Source organism: Sus scrofa, chromosome 7 (assembly GCF_000003025.6).
Source record: "Sus scrofa isolate TJ Tabasco breed Duroc chromosome 7, Sscrofa11.1, whole genome shotgun sequence".
NCBI classification, from domain to species: Eukaryota; Metazoa; Chordata; class Mammalia; order Artiodactyla; family Suidae; genus Sus; species Sus scrofa.
The window spans coordinates 12,066,247-12,083,863 of NC_010449.5; the positions used below are offsets into that span (position 1 = coordinate 12,066,247).

Genomic DNA, 17,617 nt, shown 5'->3' on the forward strand with positions numbered 1-17,617 from the left:
GGAGAGACGAAGCCCAGGCGTCGGGAGGAAGCTGCGACCGACTTGCGACTCAAGATGGCGGCGGTGGGCTGTGCTCACAGAGGCTGCGCACAATGCCTCCGTACAGGAGGGCAGGGGCGGGCCGTGTGCAGAAGCTCTGCTGCCAGACTTGGGTCCAAGATGGCGGCAAGAGGGCAGCGTGCAGAGCCGGGGACACGTGGATCTGGAGCAGGAGCAGAGCAGCTGCGGCCCCGCCCCACCGCCCGCGGGAACCCCGCCCCTCACGCTGACGCAATCCCAGTAAAGCAGCCCCGCCTACAGCCCGGGTGGAGAGCACGTGTCCTGCTCTTCTCCCTTTCTTTGATCCAAGAAGAAAGCACTGTTTTGTTTTTGAGCCAAACTCAGTCTGTTCTCCAGTGGACACCGGCAGGACAACCCTTGTTGGTGCCCAGGTCAAAAGGGTGAGTAACAGGGTGAATGTCACCCATCTTGAAGCGAGCACAGAGAGGCTAAAGAGAGGCATGCACAGTTAGGCTCTTGCGGGCTTCAAGAACACGTAGCCTGTGCTGTCACGTGTACCCGTGGATCAGTGCTCTGCAGCCGCCCACTTGAAACTCCAGCCGTTCTTCAACCAGGGGCCCTGAATGTTCCTGTTATGCTGAGTCCTCCACATTACATAGCTGGTCCTGTTATAGGTCGGTAAAGAAGAGTGATTCATAAGCCAGATGCAGAGGAAGCAGCCCCAAACCCTGGTCTACTGTTTACTAGCTGAGTAATTTTTCACAAATGATTTAATCTCTAAACCTCAGTTTTACCACATATAAAGTGATGCTGATGATGACGATGCACCAACCTCAGAGGGTTTTTGGAAGAATCAAAGCAATGTATTAAAAAAAAAAACTCGGAGTACCCATCCTGACTCAGCGATAATGAACCCAACTAGCATCCATGAGGATGCAGGTTTGATCCCTGCCTCGTTCAGTGGGTTAAGGTTTCCGGGCGTTGTGGTGAGCTGTGGTGTAGGTCGCAGACCTGGCTGGGATCTGGCGTGGCTGTGGCATGGGCCAGCAGCTAGAGCTCTGATTTGACCCCTACCCTGGGAACTTGCATATGTCTCAGATGCCACCCTAAAAAGACAAAACAAACAACAAAAAACGAAACAAAAGACAGTGCAGCACTCATATCACAGGAAGTATGCGATAAAATTAGCAGTTATGATTTGCTAATGTTGCAAATGAGCTAGGTTTCATTTATTAAATTCATTCAACGAAATATATATTGAGCACCTACTATGTGCCAGACTGTCCTAGGTACAAGCTATGTCCATGAATAAAATAGACACAGATTCTCACCCTCCCAGAGCTTATGGTTTTCAGGGTGAGAGAGGAGCTTGATAATAAGCACACTGAATGCAGTTGATGCTGAAGTAGGTTAGAAGGAAGGAAGAGCTGTGGATAAAAATAAATAAATCAGAATAAACAGGGCAGGGGAAATAGAGTGGTTTACAGAGTTAAATGGGGGGAGCTTCAGTGAAGCGGTAAGATTTGAACAAAGATTGAAAGAGGTAAAAGGATGTACTCAATGAAGATGTAGGGGAAAAATATCTAGGAGTGGTTTCCTGAGTAAGGGTAGGGGTGGGGTGAGGTAGGAGGTGATACTTAAAGGCAGAGCCTCTGCTAAAATTATGCCCTTCCCAGAAAGAGAGAAGTCTAGAACCATCCACCAGCACACCTTCTCCAAAGCATTAGGAAATCCTCAGTAATTGCCAATTGATAAAACTTTTTACACAGTTGGATGTTGCACCTCAAGCATCTGCATGAATTTATCTCATAACACCCAGTGAGTGAAATCTTTCATTTTTCTTAGAGTGCAACTTGGAGGAATAAAGACAGAGACAGAAAATTCTTACGAGTATTATTTCAGATACCGAAAGAACGGTTTCTTGTGAATAGAACAATATAAATAATTGGGCCAGGAGGGATCATGAACAAGCAGACAGAGAGGATCTGACCAGAAGCAGGGCAGAAGTGTCGCTCTCAGTCACGCCTGGGAAAGGTTTTCACCCTGTTAATGGTGCAGCCTGGTTGGTAAGAACCAGGACCACTCTATGTCCATTCCGTGTGTTGTATGGTGGGATTTGCATTGTAAACAATTCAGAAATTTCTGTATCGTTCTAGAGTGGGAGTCTTCTCTGATCAAGGTAAAATCCAGATCTGAACCAGATGACCCCAACTCGCAACTGCCTCCAAAATTCTGGTATCTAAGCTGGATATTCTATAAAGCAGCATCCTTTACAGCATGCATTGTAAACCAGGTCTGTTCCTATTTGAGAATGCCAAGGGAGAAAGGGAGGAAGGAAGGAGAGAAAGAGAAAGAAAGAAGAAAGCAGGGAGGGAGGGAAGGAAGAAAGAAAAAAGAGAAGGATGGGGGAAGGAAGGGAGAGAAAAAAGGAGCACATACGGTGCTGAATTACTATTTACATTGTTTGATGCTTCTGTGTGACCTCAGAGAAACCTCTAACTTTAAGATGAGATGCCCAGTGAGCAAACTGTCAGTCATAAATTGTTTAACATACAACGTCAAACCCCAAATACAGTGGAGTCGATTTTTGACTCTTTTGCAAAACAAAAGCACGAGAAACCATGAAGTGAGTGTTATTTAACATTCTGAAAGCAGTATCCTTGTAACTGGGATAATGAGAGGTTCACAATAGAAATTTCAACCCAGCGTGGTGTTTCAGTCTCCACAGTAAAATCTCAGTAATTTAAATCCTGCTAATGCACGCAAGAACTGAGCTGAACTTTACCTTTGTACCATCTAGGAGGAAACAGACTGCTTAGCAAATTAAATATGAATAGGGATTTAGATGGGCTACTTATCAAGAAAGCAAAATACTCCTTAGTAGCACTGTTTGCCTTCAGTGTACTAATTACAGAACAAATTGAAAATTATGTTAGTGTATGTTACCGGCTTATACTTCACTTATTTTAAAACAGTGTTGAGGAAATCAGATTGTACTTTATTTTAAGACAGTGACCTTTAAATTGCATCAGGCAGGTTCTAGTTCTGGGTAAGTCTCCTAGGAAAGAGAATCTAATTGGTAAGGGTCGTCTTCCGGTTAATAAAATCATAGTTTTCGTCTAGAAATTTCTCCTCGAGCTAACTTGCCACAGGAGAGAAGTCTCTGTTCTACAACACATCTTTGGAAGCAACTTCTCAAAAGCTGACATGTGACAGCTGTCAAGCTCCCACCCAAATTCTGGCTCCCTGGACATCTGAAACTGTTTTTAACCAGTTTTGCACATCTTCCACGAATAAGTGATTTCTCCAGCTACACGGTTGTACTGCAACTCATCAGATTTCCCGAGCACAGCCCAAATGCAGGCATTTGTTCCTGTCATACACCTTTGCCATGGAGTTGGGTCTCCTCTGTGCGATATTGCCTAGGACACATGAGCGCTTCTTCTCTCTACAGGGATCCGTGGGTGCATCCTGGAGCCGAGCTCGGGGGTTATCTCCCTGTCCTCAGAAGCTGGTCAGCCTTCCTCACTGTCTTTCCTGCTGAACCAGGCGGAGGCCCACCCTAGTGCCCGTGCTTCAAGAGAAGGAACCAAAGGTGGGAAACTGCTGGTATATCATTTTCTTTGGGAATTAAAGGAATGGGATCATGTGTCTACTAGCTGGGTTGTCTCCTGAAATCTGTCAAAGGGTAATTGAGGTGCATTAAATCCCCCTGGAAAGAAACTGGAGGGCATTGGGCTTTATCTGCTCCCCAAGTCAAAAGCAACCCCTTGTGAGTGAATCTCTTCTCAAGACAAATACGTTAGAGCTATGTCAGAAACAAGCACAGGAGTCACAATATTACTAATCATTGGGGAAATGAAAATTAAAAGCACAATGAGCCATCATTCATACCCATTAAAATGACTATTTATATCTATAGAGAGTTCCCACTGTAGCTCAGTGGTTAACCTGACTAGTATCCATGAGGAGTCAGGTTCAATCCCTGGCCCCAGTCAGTGGGTTAAGGATCCGGCATTGCCGTGAGCTGTGGTGTAGGTCACAGACACGGCTCGGATCCTGAGTTGCTGTGGCTCTGGCATAGGCTGGCAGCTACAGCTCCGATTTGACCCCTAGCCTGGGAGCTTCCATATGCCACAGGTGCAGCCCTAAAAAGACAAAAAATAGAGGAAAGCAAGTATGGTGAGGATGTGGAGAAACCGGAACTCTTAGGTTGTTGGTGGGAATGCAGAGGGGCAGCTGTTGTGGAAGACAATACAGAGGTTCCTCAAAAAATTAAACATAGAGCTACTTTGTGATACGGCCGTTCCACTTCTGAGCATTTACGAAAAAGGATTGAAAGGAGGGACTCAGATATTTGAACATCGATGTTGCTAATAGTGTTATTAGTCAGAAAGGTAGAAACAACCGAATATCCATCAGCAGATGAATGGATAAACAAAATGTGGGAATTACATACATGCAATGGAATATTCTTCAGCCTTACAAAGGAATGAAATTCTGACCTAGGCTGCAACATGGAGGAACCTTGAAAACATGCTGAGGGAAAGAAACCGGGCGCCAAAGGACAAATATTAGATGATTCCATTTGTATGAGGTACCTAGAGCAGTCGGACTCACAGAGACAGAAAGGAGAATGATGGTTGCCAAGGCTGGGAAGGGGTAGCAGGAAGGTATTATTTAAAAGGTACACAGTTTCAGTTTGGAATGAGGAAAGGGTTCTGGAACGGGATAGCGCTGGTGGTTGCACAGCCATGTTAACGTGCTTAAGGCACCGAACTCTGCACTTAAAAATTCCTAAAATCCTAAGTTTTATGTTATGTATGTTTTACCACAGTTGTTAAAAAAAGAGTCAGTGTGAGCCAAGGGATAGAGTGAGCTTCGGTGAGATTCATTCCTTTTGCAAAGGGGAACAACACTGAGAATTGCTTTTGCGGGTTCCTTTCAGTCAAAGCTTAACTTGCCCTTCGTTTTTACTGGCTGAAAAGTCTTCAAAGAAAGTATTTGTGGCATCAGATCTTATCATAAAATCCGATAAGAATGTTTAGGAATTCAGAACATCAAAGGAAATGATACAATTTCATGGCTAATCTAGATAAAGTTTTTTTTTTTTTTTAATTGGCAGAGCCCACACCAACCGTTTTCCCTGAGGACAATGCAGCAAGGGAACCCTTGTAGGGAGGCACCCTATTTTATGCCAACTGGGATAGAGCCACTGCCAGAGGCACCACGCGGGAGGATGGGCCGGCATCAAACACACCATTGAGGCTGCCAAGAGCAGGTGAGTGGAACAGAACCAAGGGTGGGGTTGGTGCGTACCCGGGCCGTGGTCCAGGCTTGTCAGGCCAACACCTCTGAGGCAAGTTTGTCATTTTTAAGCAGATGCTCCCTGCTTTCTTTGGGACTGACTGCCTTTTGCCTGCTTTGAAGAAGCCCTCCCAGTTGATGTTGGTCAAATCAGGTTTAAAGCAAACCCTTAGTTTCTAAGTATAATGAATAATTTTTAAAACTGTGGAAAAAGTTAAGCCTGGGTAACAATACCTGTCAAAACCTCCAGTCACTGAAAATCCCCCCAGTGGCATGAGTCAGAAAGAGAACGCTTTCAAGTAGGACGACTCACTGATTTTATGCAGACACCTGTAGCTTGTTACCAAACATGTTTTACCTTGTTGGAGGAACCTGTAGTTCCCATCTCTTGATGCAGAGACACGGACTCTTTTACACATGGCCCTAGACCTTGCCCTTTGACTAACTGAGATGGAAAAGTCTTTAAATTGTCATCTTTGGGCCTACGAAACGAAGGGACTTAAAAATACATTGACGTGACAGTGGTCTAATACGACGATCCCTATTGAAGCGCTTACTTCTGGTGAGGGGTACAACTGTCCTCTATTAGATGGCTTTTCACATTTTCATTAGAGGCCTCAGCAGAGCTACGTCACTGTTCCTCCTTGCGATCTGCGGCAGAATTTGACCCTCAGCTTTCTGTCAACATCTAAATCAGCCTCAGGATAGGATTATCACTTCCGCTTTCCTTTGGCTCTCTGGCTTATGGAGACGTTTAAATGACCCACACTTTTCAAAAAGCCAAGAACTTCACAACATTTTGTCCATGTCAGTCGTGCTAACACTTTGAATAAAGGCACAAGAAGGGTAAGTGTATTTACTTATTTATTTAATCTTTTCAGGGCCACCCCTGAGGCGTATGGAAGTTCCCAGGCTGGGGTGGAATCAGAGCTGTAACTGCCAGCCTGCACCACAGCCACAGCAATGCCAGATCCGAGCCGAGTCTTCGACCTGTGCCACAGCTCATGGCAACACCAGATCCTTCAACACACTGAGCCAGGCCAGAGATTGAATCTGTGTCCTCATGGATACTAGTCGGGCTCGTTACCACTGAGCCACAGTAGGAACTCCCAAGAGGTCTAAGTTTAAATGTCAGTTCTCTGAACAAGACTCACTGTTATGAAAGATGTCTTCATGTTGAAGCTTCCCTTCCTGAGCCTTGAAAACCTGCAAAAAATTTGCTAGCATTGAAATTACTAAGAGGTTCTTATTACTGATAATATTGTAGATAAGTTACTCCAAACAGCCCTCCCTATGAAACAACTGAAAAAGCTGGGTATGTTTGTTTGTTTGTTTTAAATCATTGAAAATGCATTACTGAACTGTCAGTAAAGAAGGGCATCCACAGAGGCCAAGCGTCAAGTGAAAGCAGGAACGTGGAGATGGGCACAGGCATGTAAGCTGCCTTTCACCCTGGGAACAGGGGCTAATGTGGGCGACTTGGGGCTTCTGCTTAGACAGCTACGTGGGGTGCAGGACAAAAAGATGAAGACAAGGGCCCACCCCAGGTAGGATTCTCCTAAGAGACCATGTGGAAGGCTGGATGCCACAGGACCACTCATTGTGAAGGTCTACTAGAAATAAGCCTGCCTCACAGACGGAGACAGCAGTGGAGAAGGCAGCTTCCAGCGTGACTCTGGATAGAAGGAAGACAGATTTGACTCCACACAGGTAGAGCCAAAAGTTGACTCTTCTGAAGATTTGCTGTCCAAATTCACGCTGCCTGTGTGGTCCTACAAATCTCAAGCAAAGAAGTTAAAGTTATCATAGGTTGGGGATGCCCACAGTAGCCTAGTGAAAACCAGCACACATACCTGCTGAGTAAAGCCTAAAGGAACTACATCTCAGTCCTCAAAGAATGTCCACAAGAGCGCCCGTTGTGGCTCAGCATGTTAAGAACCCAACTAATATCCATGAGGATGCAGGTTTGATCCTTGGCCTCGCTCAGTGGGTTAAGGACCCAGTGTTGCTGCAAGATGCGGCATAGGTCGCAGATGTGGCTCCAATCCACTGTGGCTGTGGCAGTGGTGTAGACTGGCAGCTGCAGCTCTGATTCGACCCCTAGCCTGGGGACTTACATATGCTGCAGGTGCGGCCAGCAAAAGGCGGGGGGGGGGGAGAATTTCTCCAAATAAAGCATGAACCTACAGTCACATACATGCACACACATGCACACTACAAAGAAATAAGCCACCACATATAAGAGCCATCAGAAATAACACACAGTGAAAGCAAAGCCACAAAAATGTTGGATGTTGGACAGAGACTAAAAATTATGTAGGATTTAATTGAAGCTATAAAAGAGATTAAAAGTATAAATAAGAGAATAAAAATACAGAGGTAGCTATTCATTTTACTGGTAGAAATATAATAATAAAAAGGAAAGCTTAAGAGACTTACAGCAGAATAGGCCCAATTTAGGAAAGAATTAAGTGAATAGGAAAACAGTTGTGGAAATTACTCAAAAGGTATCATGGAGGGACAAAGAGATGAAAAATATGAAAGATTAATAAGAGTCGTGGAGAACAGAATGAAAAGATCAGATATACATTTAATGGCAGTTTATATATGAGAGAAAGAGGCAGAGGGAGTAGTCAAAGGGATAGAATTTCTAAAATCTTTGCAAGATACCAGTCTTTGTATTCAGAAACCCAGAGGGGGTTAGTGGACATGTTTTAGCTGCTTTAATAACGATTCATTCACTGTAGAGACTGTAAAAGCATTTTATATGTGGAGTAATTTTACAGTCACAGACTCACAGGTGTCCAAAAATATATTTTTATCTTTGTAAAACATGATGCCGTGTTTCCAAGGTGCTTTGGAAATATGCCGAAGCCCAGACCCGCCATCCAGACATTCTGATATCAAAGGGTTGGGGTGGAGCCCAGGCGGCTGTATTTTTAAACATTCCACACAGCTGAAAATCACTGATCTAAGCCCCTTGTGGACCTTCTACTGCAAGTCACCCATCTCATCCTCACTCTTGACCACCAAGAGCAGCCTTAAGTTTAATGAGCTCCCTGAGATTTTTTTTAAATTGTAGATCCTGATACAGAAGGTCTGGGATAGGGTCTTTCCCTATATGCCTTTCTATCGTATGCCCAGGTGATGCTGATGCTGCTGGTCTGTGGACCCCACTTTTGAGCAAGGAAGTAAAGAGCTTCATTACCAGATTGCTTCTCTTCCTACTCGCTGTAACTTCCCACAGCTTTTGGGCAAGAGGCAGAGATAAAAAACGCTTCCTGCAACAGATATCTTTGGTTCCGAAGACTTGTTTCTTGATTCAGAACCAACTGAGTCAGTGGTTCCCAACCTTGATTCCATCTTGAAATTATACGGACTTTAAAGCAGAGTCATGCCTGGATATCCTCCTCCAAGATTATGGTTAATTGGATTGGGGTGTGGTCCAGGCAGTGGAAAGATTAAAAGTCCCCAAAATTGAGAGGCTTTATTCTAAATAACGACCCTGTGTGATTGTTGGTTTTATGTGTTAAATTGGCTGGATCACAGGATGCCCGGATATCTGGTTAAACCTTATTTCTGGATGTACCTGTGGGAGTGTTTCAGAAGAGATTAGCATTTGAATTGGTGGAATGAAGAAAGCACACCACCCACTCCACTGTGGGTGGGTCTCATCCCATCTGCTGGGGGCTGCACAGAACAGAAAGGTGGAGGAAGAGAAGATGGCCTGCTCTCCCTCTGCCTGAGTGTGGAGCTGGAACATCCATCTTCTGCACGCAGCACACGTGGTTCTCAGGCCTCCGACTCTGACCAGAGTCCACACCTTAGGCCCTCTGATTTCCAGGCCTTTGAACTACAGCACCAGCCCCCGTAGATCTCCAGCTTACAGGTGGTGGACCATGGGGCTTCTCAGCCTCCATAGTCACATGAGCCAATACCTTATAAATGTATTTCCAGATGTGACTACATACCTCTTGGTTCTGCTTCCCTGGAGAACCCTGACTAGTCCACCAGGCAGCTTGCTGATGCTGCCTCTGTTCCCCTGGCCTCTGGTACTGGGGATCTGATCAGATGGCAGCCACCTGCCCCACTTCGTCCTTGTTCCCACCCTGAACTCCTGCCCCCCAGAGACACCTCATTAGTGTTTTCTCTCACTCTTACACCATGTAATGTTTTCCTCCCACTTGGGGCCCCTGGGGCCTTTGAGATGTGCCACAGCCTCATCCCTCATTTGAAAGATGCCAGCATCTTGGGACGGCCAGTAATCACTTACCCTGTCCGTCCTTTAGCCAAAGGACTCTTGGGCTTTTCAGGGGACCTGTGGAGGAGGGAACTTTTCTATTCTCACATCCCCCAAACTTCATGTCTCTTGGAACCTTTTCATGTGCTCTCAGATGTCCTCCTGGCAAGATGTAGGGACTCATCTAAGCTTTCTTTTTCGGGGGAGGGGGGGGCACGCGTTTGGCACCACAGCAATGACAACCCTGGATCCTTAACCCACTGAGCCGCCAGAGAACTCCCTATCTAAGCTTTCTTGATTTTTCCTCCAACTCTCGCTTTCTCCTTCAACTGAGAGGGGGTGTTTTATCTCATAAGAGAGGGCGTAAGTGAGGAAAATCTTTTCTCCCTGTTCACACTTCCTTCAGTATCTGCTTTGTCTAGTGATAGGTGACGTTTAAACTTCAAAGAAGTTGCCACCAAGGCAGAGCGAGCGTGTGTAACTAGCCAAGGACGCATAAGCAGCAGGTGAAGAGTCAGGAACCAGACAGCTCACGATGACGCCCAGCACACCCGGTGTTGTCACACCAGCCTCCCTGTCACTATGCCCTTTGTTTTCTAAGCAAACATCTAGCACCTTTAAACTGCACAGAGACCCTCCCCCTGTAGTTCCCAGGGCTTCTGAAAGCTCTAGCTGGAGAAGATGACCTCAGTGGCCAGAGAAAAGAAAACAATGTCTTCCTTCTCACCTTAAACAATCCATGAACTCGAGGAGCCCAGAAGGTATTACTTCCCCAGAATCTTCTAGCTATATACACAGTGAACTAAAGAAAGAAAAGATTCAACCATATTTTCAGAAGATTAATAAGTAATCATGACCCGAAGACACAAGCTCAGCTCTCAAAACAAAACCTCTGTTAAAACCTCGATTTTGACAGTAAGCGTTCCTGACGCTATATTATATGTGCAAAACACAACATAAAAATGTGGATGTCTTAATAAAGATTAGAGGGGGATAAAGCTTTGTGGTCACATTAAAAGTAGCTACTTATTGCAGATTCTTATTCCTTTTACAGTCATCGTAGATTGTCCGCTTCTAATTAACAATGATGTGAATTCAGCTGTGAGTTAAAGATCTTTTTACGATTCATCATCTTATATATACTCTGGTTTACTCGAGGCAAAGAATGCTGTTGGCTCATTCCAGCTGTGTCTACACGAGGCAAATGTTTTAGGCTGAACAATACCGCATGACTGGGGAAACCGTGTTTTTCTGTGTGTTCTTTCCACCTTTCACAAATCCTGAGTGTACAAAGAGATGTGATAGGAAATATATTTTGAAGCCGATAAAATTCACATCGTTATGAGATCTCTCGGGAATCAAAATTCAAGACAGTAAAAAGAGCAATTCTGGAACAAGTCTTTTCAGAACCAAAGATATTTGTTGCAAGAAGCTTTGTTATCTTTCCTTCTTGCCCAAAAGCTGTGGGAAGTTACGGCGAGTAGGGTGAGAAGCAATCTGGTGGTAACATTCTGGTCGGCTAGGGACTCTCATCTTGAAAGCAATCAAGGAATTAATGAAATCCCCCAAATTCCTGAAGGATTCACCTAGTAACCAGAGAGATAGAGATTATTTTCTGTGTTTTCATGGCGTCAGAGAAATAATTTGGTCATAAGCCTCTCCTTATTACAATGCACAAAGAGTATTTTTTTTAAAGAAATTCAGTTTGAATATTTAATATTCGCATTTTAATCACCGTTATGTATCCCTTTGCCTAAGTCTATCTTTTCAGTAGTTTTGGTTTCTAATACCTCTCATGTGTGGCATCATCAAGAACTGTTAACAAGTGTTGGAGTTCCCGTTATGGCTCAGTGGAAACGAACCCGACTAGTATCCACGAAGATGCAGGTTCGACCTCTGGCCTTGTTCAGTGGGTTAAGGGTCTGTCGTTGCCACACGCTGCAGTATAGGTCACAGATGTGGCTTGGCTCTGGTGTTGCTGTGGCTATGGTGTAGGCTGGCAGCTACAGCTCCGGTTCGGCCTCTAGCCCGGGAACTTCCATATGCCATGGGTAAAGCCCTAAAAAGAAAAAAGAAAAAAAAATCTTTATGTGTATGAAGATTTTTGGACGTTTAAAGCATATTTCTTCTATCTGCACGTGGCCCTTTGAAATATATAAATATATATATATTTATATATTTCAAAAATTGAGATGTTTTCTTCGCAGGAATTAAACAACCCCAGAGTGAAATGATTAGGTGGTCATGAGACCATGAGAAGCGATAGGTACTTGGATCCTCTTGCTGAATTTAGGACCGACATGTGACTCAGGAGAGAGTGATGTGACAGCGGGGCTGAGGGACTGACTACATGTATTGGAGTCCAGTAGATTTTCCGCAAGCCTCTGCCTCCTCCCCCATCACAAAAACAGGAAAGAAAGGGGGACTGACTGGTGTTACGGTGGGCGAACCCTCCCTAGGCACTATTGAATCAATTACTCCTCATTTGATACTCCTAAGTCCTGGATACCCAGCATCTCTCAGTTGAAGGCGTAGCTGCTCAGTCACAACAGTTCAACCAGAGCTGTACTTCCTGTAGCTTCTGCTTACATTTATCGCAATAGATGGTGATTATCTATTTACACTTTGGTCCATGATGCTAGAATATGAGCTCAGGGATTCTTTGAGTTCAGGAATTGTGTCTCCTTTGTTCTTGAATCCTGAATACTTAGAACTGACTTAGGTGCACAAAAGATGCTCTGAAAATGAGCGAGTAGATTTCCACAACGGAAAGAGGAATGCTGTGGATGTGCAGAACCTATCCCTTAGGAGGCTTTCGGCTCCAAAGAACAGAAAGCTCAACTCAGAGTGGCACCCGAGTGCATGAAGCAGTTCCGTGACAGCTTCAAGACCTCGGGTCCTTTGCGTCTCTCATGCTGCCCTCTGCAGCGTCGGCTTCCTGCTGGTTCTCTTCAAGGTTCCAGGGTGGCTTCCTCCAGGAAATAAGTCTGCACAGTTCTGTTTGTATTTGGAGCTCGGGTGCCAAGAGTCCTCTGCTTCAGCCAGATCAGGCCACGAGGCTCAGCCCTCCACCATCAGCTGACACCTGGGGCCTGGAGCCCTGAATCAGTCACGAGCCAGGGGAGGGGGACCGTGACTGATTTAAACTGATGAGGCTCTTCTCTGAAACAGCAGTCAATTTTTCAAACCTTATTGCTCTTCTGCAACAAACGAGGGCTGGGAGGGAGCTGAGGAATCAACCACAACGTCTGCCACAGGGGTGCAGATGCCAGCAGGGCGTTAGGTACACCATTCCTTTCTAAATAAAGTGGTAACTGTTGTCGCATTTTCCCAATCAGCGCTAGTCTTTTTACATATACCAGAACATTTACCTTAGATGTCTGTGCTGAATCTTTGCAATGCCACACAACGCATGAATAAGTCCTGGGTTAGAAATCTGCTTACCGTTGTTGTGAAGTCTGGGGAATCACAAATGAAGTTCTGCTTTGCTAGTTGATTCAGAAGAGCTCCAACCCAAGATAAGTCTTCTGGAAAATGGGGATCTCCTGCTTCCACTCACTGAATCCCCTCTAGATTTTAAATCTCAGGCAAAGCATACTGAGATGAGATTAGGGAGCACGTTCAAGACAGCAAGCCAGTTTTGCTAAGAAAGTTACACACAGCTCCATGCAAGGGAGAGACAGGAAATGAATGAACAGCGTTGGACTTCCCCTGAGCTCTAAGCCTTGCCTGGCTCCCAGACAAGAAATACAGGCGTCAGAAGGAAGATTCTGGACACCTGCCTTGGGGAAACAATGACCCCACCCATAGATAAAGTACAGCTAAATGAATGGACCAGATACAACCTATAATAACAATTTCTTCTCCATGATGGGGTGGGCAACTAAGATGCTGGTATTAAAAGTTCCCACTCTCCGGAGTTCCTGTTGTGGTGCAGTGGAAACGAAGCCAACTAATATCCATGAGCGTGGGGGTTCAATCCCTAGCCTAGCTCTGTGGGTTTGTGATCCAGCGTTGCCATGAGCTGTGGTGTAGGCTCGAAGTAGGTGGCAGACACGGCTTGATCCTGTATTGCTGTGGCTGTGGTATAGGCGGGCAGCTGCAGCTCCGATTGGACCCCTAGCCTGGGAATTTCTGTAGGCCACAGATGTGGCCTTAAAAAGAAAAAAAAGTTCCCCTTCTCTCTATATCTTGGAGATAATATAGGTTAATGAATATTTATAAGGCGCTTGACACTTTATATGCACAAACACTCCCTTATTGTGTGTGCAGTGACTGTTACCACCCATTTTACCAGATGATGAGAGTGGATCCAGGACAAATCCAGATCTATGGATCCTATGGCACATGCTCTTGTGTCACTAGACAAAGACTAACAAATCGTCTAAATTTAAGCTGAAAGGGAAAAGGAAGAAGCGGACAAAAAGCGCCGGCTTGTTTACAAGCTGGCTACTCTTTTTTTTTTTTGTCTTTTTGCTATTTCTTGGGCTGCTCCCACAGCATATGGAGGTTCCCAGGCTAGGGGTCGAATCGGAGCTGTAGCCACCGGCCTACGCCAGAGCCACAGCAACGCCGGATCGTTAACCCACTGAGCAACGGCAGGGACCGAACCCGCAACCTCATGGTTCCTAGTCGGATTCGTTAACCACTGCGCCACGACAGGAACTCCCGAAGCTGGCTACTCTTAAGTGTGTTCCACGGACCAGCAGCATCACTCTTACCTGAGACCTTGTTAGAAAGGAATTTCAGGCTCCACCCCCAGATGTAGTCGGTCAGAATCTGAATTTTAACAAGTTCCCCAGATTTGAAGTCACATTCAAGTGTAAGAAGTACTTGCTTAGAAGGGATGGCACCCTGACTGAAGTATTGGGCTGGAGATCAGAAAGTGGGAAAGTGGGGCAGAGGATACTGCGGAGATAATGTGTGGGTCAACCTGGGATTAGGGGATAACAAGATGCCTTCTCTGCAGTCGGTGATGGGAATTAATGTCACAGCCCAGACTGAGGACTCATATGGTAGCATCTGCCTCTGTGTCCAGGACATTTCTGTGCTGTCTAGATTGATAAAGCATCCATGGGAGATGGCTCTTGACATATTTTTGTTGGTGCAAGGTTGGCCTGTTAATTATTCAGGACTACTCTGGTTTGCACCTTTGCTCATGCAAAGCCTGTTACCATGATTGGGAAAACCCTTGCAAGCTGCACGGTGAACTCCAGGGAACAGGTAGGAAGATTTTTCCATTTTCTCTTTCATCTCTCATATAAAAGGAGAAGCAAGAGTGTTTCCTTCCACAGAAGCGGTAACAATTAAGATCTGGCTTCACTCTTTCCCAAGCAAGTTGAGTACATTTATGTCTCTTTTCAAGAAAACAAAAGTTATCCCAGCCTGCAAAGCATGCAAAGGTTAATACTCGCCATAGAAATGAAGCCTTCCAAGAAAACTGGATTTTAATCATTGCCCTGTTGTAATGCTGGCAAAGCAATCTGTAGCCAGGGAGGTGTCACTGTCCACCAGAGAGTCAGAGGCTGTAAAGAGTTATCATTTCTGCTCAACCACCTTTTGTAAGTTGGCACAAGTTATGTTTTATTTCTATGTGTCACAAAAACTCTCCAGAAGAGACAGATTTCTATAAAAACCGAAATCTCCTCCATAAAAAAAAAAAAAAACCTTTCACATAAGCAAGGCTTTTATTTCAGCTTTTACAATATTCTTTGCCCTTCTGTGCTTTCTTCTGAAATCTTATAAAACCAAGATTTGGCTCTTTTATAATTCATGGCATGTGATGTTTTTGGCCCTTGAATTTTCTTTAGACGAGGAAGGTGATTATACAGTTCAGTTCTATTGCATCGGGCAGAGAGTCTGTATTTTTTGATGAAAGCTGAGGATTTGAACTTTTCCTGATAAAGTTCATCACGTATAGCTTCTTTCTCAGAGCAAAGTCTAACAACAACAACAAAAAAGCAATCCACGGTCACATTTTTTTTTTAATTATTTGGGTGAGAAAGCAGACTAAGTCAATAAAAAGTTTGAGTTATAGACTTTAAAGAAATAGAGTTTTATTGCTTTCAAGCACATACAAACTCAAGTCAGGCTAATCAAGTGGTGTCTGATAAAGATCACTTGAGGGCAGGCCTTAGCAAACAAACAAGGATGAGGTGTAATTGTCACAATTCATTGGCTAATTAATATTCTTCAATACCACTGGCTTATGATTAAATCACTGATACCTCTGGTTTATTTTTATTTCACAGTCATCCTGCTTCTGTAGGAAAAAACTGCTCAAGTGTATTTACTTAAGTAATTTAAAAATTCTCCATTGAATCTTTTTCACACTGCTAATTTGTATAATAAAGCATGATTTCCACCTTATTATCAAGGTTTAGAGGGAGTCTAAGCATAAGATGGGTCTGCAGCTAAATGATGTTTGACACTCTGATTTTGATGGTGCCCTTCAGAGAAATGTGGTTTAATGGAGGAAAAAATTAAAAAACCTGAGTTGGAGACAAATTATTACCTCTCTCTGATTTTATTTCTTCATTTGTTTGGGATTGATCCATACCTCCAAAGATGGTGTTAGGATAAAACAGGTTTTCAGGATGTGAAATTGCTCTTTAAACAGGAAAGCACCGTTCACATGTTGGGTATTATTACTGTTTCAAAATCTGGGTTGCTAAAGCTCAAGTTAATGAGAGTTCTTTTTTCATGTATGAAAAGAACTTGTTCAGTCAGATTCTTCTCTGGGTGAATCACTCCTTGGGAGGGAGGAAGCTTATCAAGAAGTCCCCTACCTTTTTCACAAGGCCCTCAGAGTGCTACCCTGTTTGCAAAGTGTTATCCAGGGGGTTCAGAAGAACAAACTCACCTCTCCTGGGGCAGCCAAACTAAGGTCTGTCTCCTCCAAAAAGCCTATTCTGATGACTTCATCTCCATTATCTTCCTGTTTCTTCTGATTGACTAGAGCTCGTGATTAGGTTAAATTCAATAATCACTGAAAACCCTCTTTGCTGAGTGTTGGGGGAAGTGGGGAGAGGGTGGTGGGATCTGAGGTGGAGAGAGGGCTCAAGGGCAGATTCCAGCAGTCCACCTACCTGGTCCTCAGGAATTCACAGTCTGGAAGAACACTTGTTAGACATTTACACCCTGCCAGGCAAGGAGTGGTAAGTGCAAAAGAGACTTGGAATGTATAAAGAAAGGAGAGGTTAATTCAGACTGGGAATGCCTAGGAAGGCTTCTTAGAGAAGATGAGATTCTAGCCAAGTCTTAAAAAAATGTATGGGATCTGGGGAAGAGGTTAGATCTCTGGGTAGACCCAGTCTGGTGAGCTGTGGGAGGGTTTGAACAATACAAGGTAGATGGAGGAAGTTGGAGCACAGGGCATATAGTGAGATGGATGGTTGTTGAAGTAGGTAGAAATCTACATCCCCAAATTGAGGTGTGCAAAATATCACACTTCTTTACTCTGCTGAGATTCACTTAGCCCAGACCCTGAGCCCCCACTGCCACCAAGCAGGTGGGAAATCCCATCTCGGCCATGAGAGGCTGTTCTCCTAGAATTACACAGGAGTGGGTGGTCCTTGTGTGTCCCCAGAAAGTGGGGCAGGAACCACTGTTTAACTCAACCATAGTCACCACCAAGGTCTTCAGTGTCAGAGCCTGAGTGGTCATGTGAATGCTCTCAGTTTCCACTTTGAGATGGAGAGCAGGCATCTTGCCTTCTCTGGGCCTCCCTGGGCACCCCATGCAGGCTTGTGTTTCTGAGGACCTTCACCCTCTGCACCTTATTTGAGAAGCAGCCACTTACAAGGGGAAGTAACTCCGTTTTTCCTCTTGCTGCCTTCAAAGGCAGCCCTTACATCCTTGTCCTGCTTCGGGGACCCTTAGTATAATTGTATTAGTTCAAAATGCTATAACAAAATGCCACATCTGTGGAAAGACACTTGTTAGATTCACACTCTTACGCATTATACAGATGTCATCTATTTTCTCACTGTTCTGGAGGCTGAAGAGTTCAAGATCAGGTGCTGGCAGATTTGGTTCTTGGTGAGGACTCCCTTCCTGGCTTGCAGGCGG

General features: G+C 44.7%; 1 long non-coding RNA gene across 1 annotated transcript; it reads left to right on the plus strand.

Moving 5' to 3' along the window:
• Nucleotides 309-5,386, plus strand: LOC102164853. Its single transcript, XR_002346327.1, has 3 exons — nucleotides 309-440; nucleotides 3,455-3,595; nucleotides 5,126-5,386. It is a non-coding gene; the product is annotated as an uncharacterized LOC102164853 (long non-coding RNA).